Source organism: Oryctolagus cuniculus, chromosome 10, assembly GCF_051225735.1.
Source record: "Oryctolagus cuniculus isolate XC-2025 breed Fujian yellow rabbit chromosome 10, ASM5122573v1, whole genome shotgun sequence".
Lineage (NCBI taxonomy): Eukaryota > Metazoa > Chordata > Mammalia > Lagomorpha > Leporidae > Oryctolagus > Oryctolagus cuniculus.
Window position 1 is genome coordinate 48,680,049 of NC_142876.1, and position 17,351 is coordinate 48,697,399.

General features: G+C 36.3%; 1 pseudogene; it reads right to left on the reverse strand.

The window, feature by feature from the left end:
• Positions 1 to 17,351, reverse strand: part of LOC103349316 (ubiquitin-conjugating enzyme E2 variant 1 pseudogene) — a 103,586-nt pseudogene that overhangs the window by 85,750 nt on the left and 485 nt on the right.

The following is a 17,351-nucleotide window of genomic DNA, read 5'->3' on the forward strand; positions in this document are numbered from 1 at the left end:
GCAACAACACATCAGAAAGATCATCCACCCAGACCAAGTGGGATTTATCCCTGGTATGCAGGGATGGTTTAATGTGCGCAAAACAATCAATGTGATACACCACATTAACAGACTGCAGGAGAAAAACCATATGATTATCTCAATAGATGCCGAGAAAGCATTTGATAAAATACAACACCCGTTCATGATGAAAACTCTAAGCAAACTGGGTTTGGAAGGCACATTCCTCAATACAATCAAAGCAATTTATGAAAAACCCACGGCCAACATCCTATTGAATGGGGAAAAGTTGGAAGCATTTCCACTGAGATCTGGTACCAGACAAGGATGCCCACTCTCACCACTGCTATTCAATATAGTTCTGGAAGTTCTAGGCAGAGCTATTAGGCAAGAAAAAGAAATTAAAGGGATACAAATAGGGAAGGAAGAACTCAAACTATCCCTCTTTGCAGATGACATGATTCTTTATTTAGGGGACCCAAAGAACTCTACTAAGAGACAATTGGAACTCATAGAAGAGTCTGGCAAAGTAGCGGGATACAAAATCAGTGCACAAAAATCAACAGCCTTTGTATACACAGGCAATGCCACGGCTGAGGAAGAACTTCTAAGATCAATCCCATTCACAATAGCTACAAAAACAATCAAATACCTTGGAATAAACTTAACCAAGGACATTAAAGATCTCTACGATGAAAATTACAAAACCTTAAAGAAAGAAATAGAAGAAGATACCAAAAAATGGAAAAATCTTCCATGCTCATGGATTGGAAGAATCAATATCATCAAAATGTCCTATCTCCCAAAAGCAATTTATAGATTCAATGCAATACCAATCAAGATACCGAAGACATTCTCCTCAGATCTAGAAAAAAATGATGCTGAAATTCATATGGAGACACAGGAGACCTCGAATAGCTAAAGCAATCTTGAGCAACAAAAACAAGGCCAGAGGAATCACAATACCAGATTTCAGGACATATTATAGGGCAGTAGTTATCAAAATAGCATGGTACTGGTACAGAAACAGATGGATAGACCAATGGAACAGAATTGAAAAACCAGAAATCAATCCAAACATCTACATCAACTTATATTTGATCAAGGATCCAAAACCATTCCCTGGAGTAAGGATAGTCTATTCAATAAATGGTGCTGGGAAAATTGGATTTCCACGTGCAGAATCATGAAGCAAGACCCCTACCTTTCACCTTACACAAAAATTCACTCAACATGGATTAAAGACTTAAATCTACAACCCAACACCATCAAATTATTAGAGATCATTGGAGAAACCCTGCAAGATATAGGTACTGGCAAAGTCTTCTTGTAAAAGACCCCAGAATCACAAGCAGTCAAAGCCAAAATTAACATTTGGGATTGCATCAAATTGAGAAGTTTCTGTACTTCAAAAGATACAGTCAGGAAAGTGAAGAGGCAAACGACAGAATGGGAAAAAATATTCGCAAACTATACAACAGATAAAGGGTTAATAACCAGAATCTACAAAGAAATCAAGAAACTCCACAACATCAAAACAAACAACGCACTTAAGAGATGGCCAAGGACCTCAATAGACATTTTTCAAAGGTGGAAATCCAAAGGGCCAACAGACACAAGAAAAAATGTTCAGGATCAATTGCCATCAGGGAAATGCAAATCAAAACCACAATGAGGTTTAACTTCACCCCGGTTAGAATGGCTCACATTCAGAAATCTACCAACAATAGATGCTGGAGAGGATGTGGGGAAAAAGGGACACTAACCCACTGTTGATGGGAATGCAAACTGGTCAAGCCACTATGGAAGTCAGTCTGGAGATTCCTCAGAAACCTGAATATAACCCTACCATACAACCCAGCCATCCCGTTCCTTGGAATTTACCCAAAGGAAATGAAATTGGCAAACAAAAGAGCTGTCTGCACCTTAATGTTTATTGCAGCTCAATTCACAATAGCTAAGACCTGGAATCAACCCAAATGCCCATCAACAGTAGACTGGATAAAGAAATTATGGGACATGTCCTCTATAGAATACTATACAGCAGTCAAAACAATGAAACCCAGTCATTTGCAACAAGATGGAAGAATCTGGAAAACATTATGCTAAGTGAATTAAGCCAGTCCCAAAGGGACAAATATCATATGTTCTCCCTCATCGGTGACAACTAACTGAGCTCCAAAGGGGAAACCTGTTGAAGTGAAATGGACACTATGAGTAACAGTGACTTGATCAGCTCTTGTCCTGACAGTTGATGTACAATGTAATATTTTATCCATTTTAGTATTTTTTTGTTCTAGTACTATTGGTTGAACTCTGTAATTAACACACAATTATTCTTAGGTGTTTAAATTTTAACTGAAAATTGATCCCTGTTAGGAATCTGGAAAACATTATGCCTAGTGAAATAAGCCAGTCCCAAAGGGACAAATATCATATGTTCTCCCTGATCGGTGACAACTAACTGATTACCAAAAAGGAAACCTGTTAAAGTGAAAAGAACACTATGAGAAATGTTAACTTGATCAGCCCTTGCCCTGATTGTTGATGAACAACTTAAAACATTATCCCTTTTAGTATTTTTGTTTGTTCTACTTAATACTTTTGGTTGAATTCTGGAATCAATACGCAGTTATTGTTAAGTGTTGAAACTTAACTGAAAAGTGATTGCTGGTAAATATAAGAGTGGGAATAAGAGAGGGAAGAGATGTACAATTTGGCACATGCTCAAGCTGACTTGCCCCAAAAGGTAGAGTTAAGAACATACAAGGGGATTCCAATTCAATCCCATCAAGGTGGCATGTACCAACGCCATCTCACTAGTCCCAGTGATCAATTTCTGTTCACAATTGATCAGAATGATAGGACTAAAAGTCAAAGAGATCACATAAACAAGACTAGTGTCTGCAAATAATACCCAATAGAATATAAAACGGAGAGAATGATCCAACATGGGAAGAGAGATACACAGTAGACTCATAGAACAACAAATGTCCTAAACAGCACTCTGGCCTCAGAATCAGCCCTTAAGGCATGCGGATCCAGCTGAAAAGCCCTTGAGAGTATTTCAGGCATGGAAAGCCAAGACACTCTGGGGAAAAAAAAAATGACCTAAATGAAAGATCTCTGCAAGTGAGATCCCAGTGGAAAGAACAGGTCATCAAAGAAGGAGGTACCTTTCTCTGAAGGGAGGAGAGAACTTCCACTTTCACTACGACCTTGTCTAAATATGATCAAAGTCGGCGAACTCAAAAGGCCTCCATAGCCTTGGCAACTCATGACAAGAGCCTAGGTTGATTACTGATGCCATGAACAAGAGTGTCAATTTGTTAAGTCAACAACAGGAGTCACTGTACACTTATTCCTCATGTAGGATCTCTGTCCTTAATGTGCTGTAACTAGTACTCAAACAGTATTTTTCACTTGTGTTTCTATGTGTGTGCAAACTGTTGAAATCTTTATTTAATATATGCTAAACTGATCTTCTGTATATAAAGAGAATTGAAAATGAATCTTGATGTGAATGGAAGGGGAAAGGGAGCAGCAAAGGGGAGGGTTGTGGGTGGGAGGGATGTTATGGGGGGGGGAAGCCATTGTAATCCATAAGCTGTACTTTGGAAATTTATATTCATTAAATAAAAGTTTAAAAAATGAAAAAAGAAATTATGGTACATATATAGTATGGAGTATTACTAAGCTGTAAAAAAATGAAATCTTGCCTTTTGGAACAAGATGGATGCAACTGGAAACCATTATACAGATACCATATATTTTCTCTGATCCAAGGTAACTAATAGAGTACCTAAAATTTCATGTATTCAGGTGAAATGGACATCTTGAGATTCAATGATTGTTTTTAGCCCTTGTCTCTTCCATTCTATTTTTTGAACTCTTTTACTTAATGTAGGGTTAACTTTATGATCATAAGTAATTTGAAAATAGATCTTTGTAAAAATCAAGAGTAGGAATGGGACATGGAAGAAGAAGAAGGGCTAGAACTTTGGCCAGAGGGAGGGTAAGGTAAGAAGTATCACTATGTTCCTAAATCTGTATATATGAAATACGTGAAATGTACAACTTAAATAATTTTAAAGTGGAGTTTGTTTCTTTACTTTTTGTTTCTGAGTGAATCATGTCACATTTATTGGCTTGTAGATCATTACTATTAGAATGCAAGTTAAAACAAAGAAGCTGATTTTCAATCAAGTTTTCTCATTGTGTGACAAAGCCTAGGCTGGGCAGGCTGCTTGATGGGAGACATGTGTCCCAGTCTCATGTTATAGCAGTACACTGCAGACAATCCCTTGCATCAGAGCCTTCCAACTGAGTGAAAGTGACTGAACATGAATGAGCCTATTTGAGACCCAATAAGGAACCAACCAGCTGGGGCTGCCCAAATCACTCACCCACAAAATCATGAGCTAAATAAATGGTTGCTTCAAGCCACCAAGCTTTATAGTATTTTGTTACAAAGCAATAAATAATTCACACATAAAGTCTGTGAGAACTCAGTTAGATGATTCAGATAGAGTTTGTGAATGAAAGCATGGCAAGTGTAAAATTCTCCATAGTGATTTGTAATGTCTCAATGAAACTATATTGAATGACAGTCAATGGAAATACCTCATCTGGTTTTCAACAGTAAGAAATAAAGAATATTCCTTTTTAAGATTGTGAAGGAATCTATAGGTCACACTAAGGGCCTGAAGCCATTTTTTCAGGCCAGAGTTTGATAACACAAACACAAAATCAGGTCAGCTGAGTTCCTAAAGACACAATTCTGATCTCTAGTGCACATTTATTGAAGTTGAAATTTTGTAATACTGTAGAATGCCAAACTAGGAAATATATAAAAATTGTATACACTGTAACTATTTGAATTTATGACAAAAATTCTTAGGTTTCAACTTTGTCTTCTTAAAATTATCTAGACCAAACATTTGTATCAGTCCTTTTTCAATTCCAGAAAGCATTAATTTATTTTGGCATGAAAGCATTCATGAATGGGGCCAGCACTGTGGTACAGCAGGTTGATGTCCTGGCCTGAAGCGCTGGCATCCCATATAGGTGCTGGTTCTTGTCCTGGCCGCTCTTCTTCTGATCCAGTTCTCTGGTGTGGCCTGGGAAATCAGTGGAGCATGGCCCAAGTCCTTGGGCCTCTGCACCCACCTGGGAGACCCGGAGGAAGCTCCTGACTCCTGGCTCCTGGCTTCGGATCGGCTCAGCTCTGGCTGTTGCGGCCATCTGGGGAGTGAACCAGCAGATGGAAGACCTTTCTTTCTCTGTCTCTACTTCTTTCTGTAACTCTGTCTTTCAAATAAATAAAATAATAAATCTTTTTAAAAAGAAAGAAAATATTCATGGATGTCAGTGGAGATCTATCTTTTTAAGTAAAATTCTATTTCTGGGAAAATATAAGCCAAATACCAGAAAATCTACCCCCAAACTATGTTTTGTAGTAGAAATATTATATCAAAATATGTTATATATTATACATAGTATGTGTTATAGTATGTATTTAATCACTGAAACTACAAATAAACCAGAAATACAAAAAATATTGCTTTGCTTTCTAGATATCAAATATTATTTATCTAATATTTTATCTTATTTTATCTGAACTATTCTGCCTCTTTCCTACCAAATCTGTAAATTAAGAGTGTTTGAATAGGCTATCTTTTTCTTTCCTTTTTTTTTAATTTTTTTTTGTTTGAAAGAGAGAGTGAGAAGAAAAAAGAGACACAGAGATATCTTCTATCTGCTGGCTCACTCTTCAAATGTCCACAACAGCCAGATCTGGGCCAGACAGAAGCCAGGAGCCAGGAGACTCCATCTGGATCTCCTACATGAGTGACATAGGCTCAAGTATATGTGCTGTCTCCTGCTACCTCCCAGGAAGGTTAGCAGGGAACTGGATCAGAAGCAGAGCAGCCAGAATGAAGCACATGTAGGCTTCACACTGGCAGGTTAAACTATCATGCCAAGATATCCACACTGAAGAAGGGTCTTCTTACTTTTTACTTTAAAGATTTACTTTAAAGATTCTATGATTTTTGACACCGTTTTCTATATTCTACTTAATATCCTTCAAATAAATTAGCCATTTAATTTAACAATGCCACTATTGTCACCTGTATATTTCTTATTTTCTTATAAAATTCTACACATAAGACTAATTCGTTAAGTGACAGTCTTCTTTGTGGCTCTGAGCAGTGAATAACCCAGACATCATTTTATGGTATCTACTTGATAATAAGCCTCTTCTTGTCAGGAAAAGGCAACCAAGAATGATTGTCACAGATACCCCTTTAACCTTCATATTGATTCACCATCTTTGATTTATAAAATATACCATGATTTTCAATTAATGTTATTCAGCTATATTTGAATGTTTCTGTGTTTGAAGATTTTCATTATTGATTTGTCTTAATGGAAATTACAATGACCCAGTCTGTTTTATGCATTTTTAGGACATATGAATCAGTTTCTTACATTTAATTCTTAAGATATTTCTTTAATAGAACAAAAGATTATAAGACAATTTTCTTTAAATATTATTTCCTGGTTTTTTATATAGATTTTGAATCTCATATTGATTATCCTTTTAAAAGGTGAAAGTTAAACTACCCTAACAGGAAGAGAATTCTAATAAAATACCAAGTCATTGGGATAGGCTCCTTAAGTGTCCCTAAAACTGACAATAGATTATGCCATGCACAGAGCTAGAAGACCAGCTGCAACATTGAATTAGAGCAGTCCAAGAACACTTATCAAAATCAAAGAATCACATTAACCACCCAGTTCACAACCTAGAATTCCCTTTATTAATGTAATGACTTTTGCAACAAAATGAATGCATCTGGAGACTATCATGCTTAGTGAAATAATCCAGTTCTAAAAAGACAAATATCATGTTTTCTCTGATATATGGTAGTTTACATAGAATACCAAAAAAAGAAAAACACACAATTTATAAGAATGAAATTGACATCTTATTATTTGATTATTGTTTTTAGTCCTTGTCTGTACTCCTGTGGAACAGCAGTCTTCCTGCTTTTTACTTATTGAACATTATGATTAAGGTGCACTAACTTTATGAATATAAAATAAATTGAAATTATGTTATCACAAAAATAAAGGAAATAAAAGAAAGAAATGAAGGAGGGACTTTAAGGGTAGAAGTATGGTTATCTTCTTAGGATCGTATCTATGAAATGCATGAAATCTGTTTTCATTATATTAATAACAATTTTTTAAAAGAAGCACCTGGCTCCTGCCATTGGATCAGCATGGTGTGCCGGCTGCGGCGGCCATTGGAGGGTGAACCAACTCTGTCTCTCTCTCACTGTCCACTCTGCCTGTCCAAAAAAAAAATTTTTTTAAAAATTAAACTGGATTTTATTCATGTATTGTCCTGTTTGGCTCAGGATCTTTAATGTTTTTAAGATCAATCCCATTCACAATAGCTACAAAAACAATCAAATACCTTGAAATAAATTTAACCAAGGATGTTAAGGATCTCTACGATGAAAATTACAAAACCTTAAAGAAAGAAATAGAAGAGGATACCAAAAAATGGAAAAATCTTCCATGCTCATGGATTGGAAGAATCAATATCATCAAAATATCCATTCTCCCAAAAGCAATTTGTAGATTCAATGCAATACCAATCAAGATATCAAAGACCTTCTTCTCAGATCTGGAAAAGAAATTTTTTTAAAAAATCTGCTTCAGATACTGCAATATACAGCTATAGCATCTTCGTTGCTAAGAAGTTCCATTGAAGATTCAGATACTCACCTGAGTTTTAGAAACACTAATTTGTACAAATTATCAGAAGCTACAAGAAAGTGATGCATGAAATATAGGACACTGAGGCTAAGCAGAAAAACAAGATCTTTATTAACATAGTATCTTTGTATGGTCTCTGCAGAGAGAATTGAAGCAGTAAAAATTGAAAGACCACAGCAACCAGATGTTAAATAAGATTATAAATGAATAATTAAAGTATAGCCATGGGCAATGTCTCAGTTCTTTTGTGCTGCTATGAAAAGATACCATACAGTGGATAGTTTATTAGAAAAAGAAATTCATTTCTTACACTTCTGGAAGTTCAAGGTCACGGTACCAGCATGTTCAGGGTCTGGAGAACCTTGCTCCTGCTCCAAGCCAGCAACTTGTTGCTGCCTCTTCTGGAGAGGAAGTGAGCTGTGTCCTCACATGGTGGAAGACAGAAGGAGAACAGAGTCAAACGCTACATGAAGTCTCTTTTATTAGGACCTTAATTCCATTCATGAGACAGCAGCCTCAGGGCCTTGCTAGCTCTTGAAGGCCCACCTTGTAACACCATCACATTAATCTTTATTTTTTCATCTCTCAAGTTTTGGAGTGGACATATTCAAGCCATAGTAGAAAGGTAATGAATATTAAATAAAATAAATATTGATAAGAAATAAATTAGAGTTAGTAAAAGAATAAAAACAAGAAGCTCTTTTTAGAAGTAAAAATTTACATACAAACCTGCACAAACAAGGTACCATTCTCTTAATTATTCAAAATGATTATTAAATTATATTGTTGCTCTAGTCTTTAAAAATGGGGGCAATTATAATCTATTTGAAATAAAGGGATATAATGTAATAATGTAACCACAGAATCCAAGTTCATCAAATCTATGCCACTCTGTTTTTTTTTTGTTTTGTTTTAATATCTTTACCCTGAAAAGTCATCTAACACTGCATGTATAATTGTGTCTTATAATTACTGTCATACTCCTTTGTTGTGGTTGCTCAAATTTTTCTGTTAATGCCTTCTGATAAAATCAAGCAATCAATAGAACCAATGAGTTTCAAATTAGAATACATTGAATATTTTACAAAAGTTATTTCCACCTCCCTACTAACAACTCAAGACGATAGAACAAACCTCCAACTATAATAAAATTGGGATATTTTTAGCCATAGTGTGAAAAGTATTTAAAGATGAACTTTTCCAAACTGCTACATGATTACCATAGGCACAACACCCACACACATACACACACCCACACACACACACACACAGGGTCAAGACAGGAACTATGGTCTTTTAGAGTTTACACTTGCTAATGGTATACCATCACTTCTGTCATATTCTACTGATCACAGAGAAAAAGTGAATCAACATACCAGAAAACACCAAAAGAGAAATGATCAAAAGGTAGTCAATGGTAATATCATCAAGGCTTGCTACTGTGATGCTTTATTGTGAATGCTTCTGTAAGATCAATCCTAAATAGGACTTTTACTAAAAGTTGAGGTCCACCAGTGTAAAATATACAGGTAAAATGCATAAGAAATAAAGGGGCAAGAGTAACACAAGATATGTAACATACAAGTGTCATAAACAGGAACTCCACTGACCAATATTTTAGCCAGTGACCTGGTGAGCCTGAGAGGAAATTAGTTTTCAGAAAGTGACAGTTCATACAGGAGGGAGATATAAAAAGTGAAGAAAAATGCATGATATTGGTACTTGAAAATCAGATTATTGGCAAATCATTGCCCTGCTAAGTCCAAGTTTAAAGCAAACAGAGAAACTTAAAAATCAGTTTTTAGACTTCAATGGCATATAAGATAAATCAACTGGAAGGTTTTTCAAGTCAAATATTTATGCTTTGGTCAAGAAAACATTACATAATAACCACACTTACCCAAATTGTTTACACAGTACTTAGAAAAAGAGGTCTTCTCATTTCTGTGTTTTCCAGTGGTCAGAATACATGATACTGCTCCTCGTGCTCACAGAGGAAGGCTAGAAGACATTTTGTCCTGTGAAGTATACAGTGCATATAGTTTTGGCTCTTATTCCTTTCTTGAAATTCCTTGCCTCCTTCCTTTATACCAAAGATTTAACTTGGGACCTTCACAGAGCACTCCTAAATTCTCTTAGTGAGCTATTGCAAAGCAATAAGAACAAGAGAATCCGTGAGAAAATGTAAGTGATAAAGACTGAGAGAATGCTCAGTGCTTACTACCACTGCCTTTCAAGTTCCAACTGACGTGAAATTCTTGCTCTACCATGATTTCTTAGGGCATTTCTCAAATTCATGTTCATAAGGAAGTTTGGAATTTACAAATGGCCAAGGAGCCCTCATCTTGGTTCTGCAAGGTGACCCATGATTAAATTAACTGACAGGCGATTTTTATTTATTTGTGCTTTGAGAGGCAAAGAGATAGAGACAGACACAGAATTCCCATTCACTGGTTGAGTCTCCAAATGTCTGTAATGTCTGGAATGGACCAAACTAGGAGTGGTAAACTCAATACAGATCTCCCACATGTGTGGCAGGGACTCTACTTGAGTCAACACCTGTTGCCTGCCAGGGTCTGTATTATAAAGAACATGGAATCAGATGCCAAATGTTTATATTGAACTCAGGAATTCTGATATGGGATTAGGTATCTCTATAAGCATCTTAACTGCTAAACCAAGCATTCACCCCAATAGGTAAATATTTACATACATGGGAACCCTACCAAGGAGATGTAACTAGTAAAGCTTGCCAAAGACACGTATTTATAACTTTGGCTGGAAACATAGTTGAAATTTCTCTGTAATGTTGACTGGGAAATGGTGACATTTAGCTGTCATTCACTGTGCATTTTGGGAGGAAATTATGTGCGTTTTATTTTTTTTAACTTTAATTTAATGAATGTAAATTTCCAAAGTACAGCTTATGGATTACAATGGCTTTTCCGCCCCATAACTTCCCTCCCACCCACAACCCTCCCCTTTGCCACTCCCTTTCCCCTTCCATTCACATCAATATTCATTTTCAATTCTCTTTGTGTACAGAAGATCAATTTAGCATATATTAAGTAAAGATTTCGACAGTTTGCACCCACACTGAAACAGAAAATGAAAAACACTGTTTGAGTACTAGTTATAGCATTAAATCACAATGTACAGCACATTAAGGACAGAGATCCTACATTAGGAGTAAGTGCACAGTGACTCCTGTTGTTGACTTAACAAACTGACATTCTTGTTCATGGCATCAGTAATCAACCTAGGCTCTTGTCATGAGTTGCCAAGGCCTTTTGAGTTCGCCGACTTTGATCATATTTAGACAAGGTCGTAGTGAAAGTGGAAGTTCTCTCCTCCCTTCAGAGAAAGGTACCTCCTTCTTTGATGACCTGTTCTTTCCACTGGGATCTCACTTGCAGAGATCTTTCATTTAGGTCATTTTTTTTTTTTGCCCCCAGAGTGTCTTGGCTTTCCATGCCTGAAATACTCTCAAGGGCTTTTCAGCTGGATCCGCATGCCTTAAGGACTGATTCTGAGGCCAGAGTGCTGTTTAGGACATTTGTTGTTCTATGAGTCTGCTGTGTATCTCTCTTCCCATGTTGGATCATTCTCTCCCTTTTTTATTCTATTGGTTAGTATTTGCAGACATTAGTCTTGTTTATGTGATCCCTTTGACTCTTAGTCCTATCATTATGATCAATTGTGAACAGAAATTGATCACTGGGACTAGTGAGATGGCATTGGTACATGCCACCTTGATGGGATTGAAATGGAATCCCCTGGCACATTTCTAACTCTACCATTTGGGGCCAGTGTAATTGAATTTGTCCCAAATTGTACATCTCTTCCCTCTCTTATTCCCACTCTTATATTTACCAACAATCACTTTTCAGTTAAGTTTCAACACCTAAGAATAATTGTGTATTAATTACAGAGTTCAACCAATAGTATTAAGTAGAACAAAAAAATATTAAAGGGATAAAGTATTAAGTTGTTCATCAACAATCAGGGCAAGGGTTGATCAAGTCACTATTTCTCATAGTGTCCATTTCATTCAACAGGTTTCCTTTTTGGTGCTCAAATAACCCACTTAAGAGATGGCCAAGGACCTCAATAGACATTTTTCAAAGGTGGAAATCCAAAGGGCCAACAGGCACATGAAAAAATGTTCAGGATCAATAGCCATCAGGGAAATGCAAATCAAAACCACAATGAGGCCGGCGCCGTGGCTCAATAGGCTAATCCTCCACCTTGCGGCGCCGGCACACCGGGTTCTAGTCCCGGTTGGGGCACCGGATTCTGTCCCGGTTGCCCCTCTTCCAGGCCAGCTCTCTGCTATGGCCAGGGAGTGCAGTGGAGGATGGCCCAGGTGCTTGGGCCCTGCACCCCATGGGAGACCAGGAAAAGCACCTGGATCCTGGCTCCTGCCATCGGATCAGCGCGGTGCGCCGGCTGCAGCGGCGGCCATTGGAGGGTGAACCAACAGCAAAGGAAGACCTTTCTCTCTGTCTCTCTCTCTCACTGTCCACTCTACCTGTCAAAAATAAAAAATTAAAAAAAAATAAAAAAAAAAATAAAAAAAAAAAAAAAAACCACAATGAGGTTTAACTTCACCCCGGTTAGAATGGCTCACATACAGAAATCTACCAACAACAGATGCTGGCGAGGATGTGGGGAAAAAGGGACACTAACCCACTGTTGGTGGGAATGCATTCTGGTTAAGCCACTATGGAAGTCAGTCTGGAGATTCCTCAGAAACCTGAATATAACCCTACCATACAACCCAGCCATCCCGTTCCTTGGAATTTACCCAAAGGAAATGAAATTGGCAAACAAAAGAGCTGTCTGCACCTCAAAGTTTATTGCAGCTCAATTCACAATAGCTAAGACCTGGAATCAACCTAAATGCCCATCAACAGTAGACTGGGTAAAGAAATTATGGGATATGTACTCTATAGAATACTATACAGCAGTGCGTTTTAGTAACAGGTTTGAATTGGAAGCTTTTGGAGTTAAGAAACATTGCCTAATATTTCTCTCTTTCATACAATATTGAATAAACAATCCATAAGTATTGGGTAATTGCTATAAATGTCTTCTTTCCTGTCAGAATATTAATTGTATCCAATGGTGCTCAAATAAATTCAATTCAACAAACGTGTATTGACAATTTCTCATTGCACTGGCATGAGACTCATTTACAGCTTGAGCTTTCTGCACTTAGGCAAATTCTAAAATATTTCCCCAAACTGAAAAGTAGCAGTGAAAGATACTTTGCCAGTCATCAGCAAGAGCCAAGTTGGAATTAGCAGGACAAATGAAACAGCCTGGAGAGTCAAGCACTCTTCTTGCTCTGCATTAGTTTCCACTTCTGGCATTCTTTCACTTCACTACTTGTCCAGGCAAGCATAACTAAGACAAGGTCCTAGATTGGCTAGAATTCCAGCCTCTGGCTAAGATCTGAAGAAAACTATCACACTTGAGTAAGTAATTGTGACACATGTGGTAAGATTTCTGATCATTTAGTATTTTCATCCAGATTCTCTGTAATTTGTACATTCATGAATATAAATTATACGTGCAAATAATATGGTGCTTTAAAAAGTTCATGGAAAATGGCATGTAAGTTTATTGGATGCAAAATGATATTGAAATCCATTCTTCTTCATTTGCATTTTCATAAACTATTAAGACCCCTCATATGCAGGGTTTCATTTTTTGCACAAAATATTTTATATTTTACCTTTATTTCCTACAAACTGTTTCAAATAACTTTGTACATTCTTACTCCTTAGTAATCACTATGAAACCTGGTCACTGATGATTCTGTGATACAACTTTGTGAAAACTCTTCTGAAATTACTTCTACAACCAGTTTATGAGCTACACAAATTAGGTAAAATAGACGCTTCCTTTGTTATCAGCCATGTAAGACAATCGGTTCCATTTCTCTACTATCACAGTTAATTTGTTATACTTAATGAATATTACAATGCTGGATTCTCAGCCTTATTCTACCACCTTGGCTGATAATTACTTATTTTGTTAAAAAAAAAAAAACTGTAACAACAACACAAAACTCTTCTCAATAGATTTAGATTTTGAACATAGCATCATGTAGCTTTCAGTGCAAACACATTTATTTACTATCAAACCCTCAGAAAGAGTTAAGGCCACCAGGAGAGTCACAAGAGGTCACAAATTAAGCAGAAATGATACAAGTAAGAAAACAAAGAACATTTCCAAGGAAAAAATGAAAATTTATTCAGTGTAGCACAAGCCAGCAAATACAGAAAGACCTACACCAATGAGTACACTGAAGATTCTTAGAATCAGTGTGATGAGAAATATTAAATCCATGACTAGCTGGGAGTCTCAAGAGAAAACTGAGTTGGTGCTCAGGTTATAAGCAGGAAATAGAAATAATTTCTCAGGGACTCACAGAAAGGTGACCTTGTGCAGGCAAATGGATAGACATGTGTCAATACAAGACTAGTCAGTGCAAGAATGTGAAAGTGGTAAGAAGGTTACAGTGGAAGCAAGGTCAAATTGATGCAGGGCACTTTTTTGTAATGGAGACTAACAAGAGTCATCCCAGAATGTGTGGGAAGAATTATATGAGGGCACCCAGAGCCAGGACTTTAGCTCTGTTCTCTCCTTCTGTGTTTGTAACCAGTGTGACCACACCACCCTATTTATACCACTGCTTGACGCTGTTATTCTCTTTCCATTCCCAGCATCAGGACCTGTCATATCCAGACTGGATAACTGTAATCTCCTCTCCCGTAGACTTCCCAGTGTGAGCAGATGCTGTGATATCTCAAATTGTTATCTGTTACAATCAGAAAAAAAGATACAGTTTATGAAATACACTTTGGTAAGAGAAAATAAATTCCAGGTCCTTTTCTATGCCAAGTGAAGTGTGATATGAAAGCTTAGAGTATTAGTAATTCTACCTTGACAAGACCTATGGTAAATAAAACCTCATATCTGAAGATCAGATAAATATTCTTAATTATGGCAAGAAGAAGATAAATATAAGTTGTACATAAATTTTCACATGGATGTTGAATCAGGGAGGTAATGAAAAGAAGTCATGTTCTGTAAACATTTATTTAGATTCTACCATATACATAGAGAAACATCAAGATAAATAAAATATCATTCCCACCGTTGAGAAAACTCATTTTAATTGAAAAAAGAATGTCCAATGTAAAACTTGGCTCCAGATAACGGATAATAAAAATTTTATCAGCTAATCTCTGAAAAAAAAAAAAACAGTGTATTTAGACTTCTCTTTTCAAAGAAAGGATTGTATCAACGTAAGGCAAGAGAAAACAAAAAAAGAACACAAAATGGATCTATTTTTGAAGGAATATATCTCATGGTCTTATGTATGCTTTATCAAGGCAAGGAATGATCTAACACTCAATATGATGCAAGGCTAAGACATTTGGAGCAGATAAGATGGTAAATATATATTAATCTTGAAGTAAGCAAATTCATTAATTAGATTAAAGTCTTCATTTAAAAAAAAAACATTTTAAGTTAAACAAGTTTGATGTTTTTAATACATACAGATCTAGGAACAAAGTGATATTTCCCACCCTACACTCCCTCCCACCAGTGCTCCAACCCTTCTTCCTCCTCCCTCTCCCATTTCCACTCTTAATTTTTACAAATATCTATTTTTCAGTTTACTTAATGATTGTAAAGTTAACCCTACACTAAATAAAAGAGTTCAACAAATAGTATGAAGAAAAAAACTGTTCCTCAACAGAAGAGACAAGGACTGTAAACAATCATTGAATCTCAAGATGTCCATTTTAATCCCATACATTATATTTTATGTACTCTATCAGTTGCCTCAGATCAGGGAAAACATATGATATCTATATTTTGGGAATGGCTTATTTCATTAAGGATAATGGTTTCCAGTTGCTTCTATCTTATTGCAAAATACAGGATTTCGTTTTTTTCACTGATATGAATAGTACTCCATAGTGTATATATACCATAATTTCTTTATCAGGTCAACAGTTGATGGACATCTGGATTAATTCCATGTCTTAACTGTTGTGAATTGCACTGCAATGTACATAGGGGTACAGATAACTCTTTCAGATGCTGATTTCTTTTGGTTTGGGTAAATTCCCTGGAGTGGGATGGCTGGATCATATGGTAGGTCTATATTCAGATTTCTGAGGTATCCACATACTGTGTTCCACAGTGGCGTCACTTGCTTACAATCCCACCAACAGTGGATTAGAGTATCTTTTCATCCACATCCTTACCAGCATTTGTTGTTAGTTAATTTCTGTATGAGAGCCATTCTAAAGGGAGTGAAGTGAAACCTCACTGTGGTTCTGATTCTCATTTCCCTCATGACTAGTTATTCTGAGCATTTTATCAGTGCCAGTTGGCCATTCGAATTTTCTTTCTTGAAAAATATCTGTTCAAGTCCTTGGCCCATTTCTTCCCTGGGTTGCTTTTTTGTTGTTGTTGTTGTTGAATTCGAGCTCTTTATAGATTCTGAATGTTAACCCTTTATCTATCGCATTGTTTTCAAGCATTTTCTCCCATTCTGTCCATTGCCTCTTCAATTTGCTGAGTGTTTCTTTTGCAATGTGGAAACTCATCTGCTTGATGTAATCCTGTTTGTCAATTAATGTGATCATAATCAAAATACCAACAACATTCTTTGAAGATCTAGAAAAAATGATGCTTACCTTCATATAAAAACAGAAGAGACACCAAATAGCTAAATCAATCTTATACAATAAAATCAAAGCTGGAGGCATCACAATACCAGATTTCAAGTTATAATACAGGACAGTTATAATCAAGCAGCATGTTACTGGCACAGAAACAGATGGCTAGACCAATGGAACACAATAAAATTCCAGAAAACAATCCAAGTATTTACAACAAACTTATCTTTGACAGAAAAGCTAAAATCAATTCCTAGAGCAAAAACAGTCTCTTCAACAAATGGTACTGAGAAAACTGGATCTCCACGTGCAGAAGTAGGAACGTTGACCTCTACTTTACATTCTATAAAAAAACTCCACCACAAAAAATGGATAAAATAACTAAATCTATGAACTGAAACCATCAAGTTACTAGAGAACATTGGGGAAACCCTACAAGACATTGGCATAGGCAAAGACTTCATGGAAAAAAATCCAGAAGCACAAGCAATAAAAGTTTTCAATTTTTAACAGATGTTTCATGTCAAATAATACTTAAAAATATAAAATACATTGTTCCTTCAACACTTTGAAAATTTAATGCATGTAACAAATTAAAATTCCCAAGAAATCTCAAATCAAATATCTATCTTGGATCCTACATAATCTACAAACTTAGAAGAAAACTGTTTTCTGTCTATCTATAACCAATAAAACAAACCTATGCAGAGCACATATTTTACACAGAATTTTCCTCTAGTTATTAGGAGCAAATACATTTCTTCAACAGTGAGCAAAGCATTGAAATACCAGACCTGCCACTTATTAGCTGTTTGACCTGGAAAAGTTTCAGAGACTCAAGCTTTTGTTCTT